Source organism: Mirounga leonina, unplaced genomic scaffold (assembly GCF_011800145.1).
Source record: "Mirounga leonina isolate KUSES-001 unplaced genomic scaffold, KU_Mleo_1.0 Mir_115, whole genome shotgun sequence".
Classification (NCBI taxonomy): domain Eukaryota; kingdom Metazoa; phylum Chordata; class Mammalia; order Carnivora; family Phocidae; genus Mirounga; species Mirounga leonina.
In genome coordinates this window covers 12,147,018-12,149,250 of record NW_023270268.1, presented here as the reverse complement: position 1 = coordinate 12,149,250, position 2,233 = coordinate 12,147,018, and the positions used below count along the sequence as shown (strand labels likewise).

Genomic DNA, 2,233 nt, shown 5'->3' with positions numbered 1-2,233 from the left:
GCTCCCACTTCCTAAGCATGTCTTGTGTTAATGCCATTCTATCTCACATCATCCTCTCAGCTGCCCTGTTGGGTAGAAATTCATTGGCCCCATTTTACAAATAAGGGAAGGAGACTCTCTCAGAGGTGGAAGATCTTGCTCAATATCACACAACTAAGGAGTTGTAAAGTTGGGATGCAAATCTCTTCTGCCCGGTTCCAAATAAAACTACTCCATGGTTCATATCATCCTCTATAATCAATAGCAAATGTTTTAGCTGGGAACCCCTTCTCAATATGGCCAGACAGACTGGCTGAAAGCAAACATTTGGCCTGAACATCTCCTTCTTCCCATCTGGCTGCTCCAAAAAGAAACTGTTACCCTCGTTCCAAGTGCACCAGCTCATCCCTGATGAATAGACACTACCTGGACAATTCCAGTCTTCTTTTTGGCCTTAGTGGTATGTGCTATGCTGTTTCTCCACGTGACGAATAATAACAATAATAAAAGTTAATAGTAGTAGTAGTGAAAAAAAAAAACCTCTTTACTAACTTAATAATCATAAGAAAATTTCTTGCGACATTTATCTAAAAGGAGAATGGGGGCGCCTGGGTGGCTCAGCTGGTTAAGCAACTGCCTTCGGCTCAGGTCATGATCCTGGAGTCCCGGGATCGAGTCCCACATCGGGCTCCCCGCTCGGCAGGGAGTCTGCTTCTCCCTCTGACCCTACCCCCTCTTGCATTCTCGGTCTCATTCTCTCTCTCTCAAATAAATAAAATCTTGAAAAAAAAAAAAAAGGAGAATGGAATATCGTATATCAAGTACCCAATGATATAGCTTGTTGCAAGCACAGTTTAAGAGGAAATTAAAAATGCACTTGAAGCAACACAGCGAGGGTCATGACAGCTCCCTGCTTTCCCATTGAAGCAAAATTGAAGTATCGTTGGAAACTAGACAAATTAGTACCTCCCCCAAATTTTGGAGGAATTCCCTCTACTTACAATGGGGCGATGAGTCCCTGTTCCTTATCCCTTTCTGCATCCAGGCTCTTTGCCTTGTGATTTCATAGCACCTCCCACATGGAGTCAAGGTTTGTCGTGTGACTCGCTTTGGCCAATGGGATGTCAACCAGTGTGATACAAGCAGAACCTTAAAAAGTGTTTTTAAGATTAGGCTTTCTCTCCCTCTCGCTCCTCTGCCATTGCCATGAGAACATGCCCGGGCTAGCCCACTAGAAGATGAGAGAGGTGTGGAGCAAAGAAGCCTCAGCTAACGTGTCCCATCCAAGTCCAGCCTAGACCAGAGCCCAAGCTAATCCTCTGTTGTGTGAGAAATAAATGCTCGGGGCGCCTGGGTGGCTCAGTTGGTTAAGCGACTGCCTTCAGCTCAGGTCATGATCCTGGAGTCCCGGGATCGAGTCCCGCATCGGGCTCCCTGCTCAGCAGGGAGTCTGCCTCTCCCTCTGACCCTCCCCCCTCTCGTGTATGCACTCTCTCTCTCATTCTCTCTCTCAAATAAATAAATAAAATCTTTAAAAAAAAGAAAGAAAGAAAGAAATGCTCATTGTCAGATGTTACTAAGTTTCCAGTAGGTTGCTACAAAGCAAAATTTAAATAACATAATGGGCTTAGGTCAAAAACTACTGGAAGCCCTCAGTTACTTTGATCTTTGAAACAAAAATGGCAAAGACACCATCCTTATATCCCTGTAATAAATCCCTCTTGCTCATGGTGCATGATTCTTTTAATGCATTGTTGAATTCTGTTTGCTAATACTCTGTTGAGAAATCTTGCCTCTATGTTCATGGGGGATATTGGCCTATAAGTTTCTTTCTTTCTTTTTTTTTTTTTGGTAGTGTCTTTGTCTGGTTTTGGTATCAGGGTAATGCTGACCTCATAAAATTGGTTTGGAAGTGTTCCTTCCTCTTCTATTTTTTGAAATAGTTTGTGAAGGATTGGTATTAAACTGATAAGAACAGATACTACACGTGATCTTAGCCAAAAGGCCGAGAAGCGATGTGAAGGATTGGTATTAATTCTTCTTGAAATGTTTGGTAGAATTCACCAGTGAAGTCATCTGGTCTTGGACTTTTGTTTGTTAGGAGGTTTCTGATTACTGGTTCAGTCTCCTTACTGGTAATCAGATTTTCTATTTCTTCATAATTCTGTCTTGATAGGTTATATGTTTCTAGTAATTTCTTCATTTCTTCAAGGTTGTGCAATTTGTGACATATAAATGTTTGTAGTGGTTTCTT

The 2,233-nt window shown here is 42.2% G+C and overlaps 1 pseudogene; it reads right to left on the bottom strand.

Annotated features, from left to right (window-relative positions):
- Positions 1-1,855: 1,855 nt before the first annotated feature.
- Positions 1,856-1,996, bottom strand: LOC118007225 (annotated as a pseudogene).
- Between the last annotated feature and the right edge of the window lie 237 nt (positions 1,997-2,233).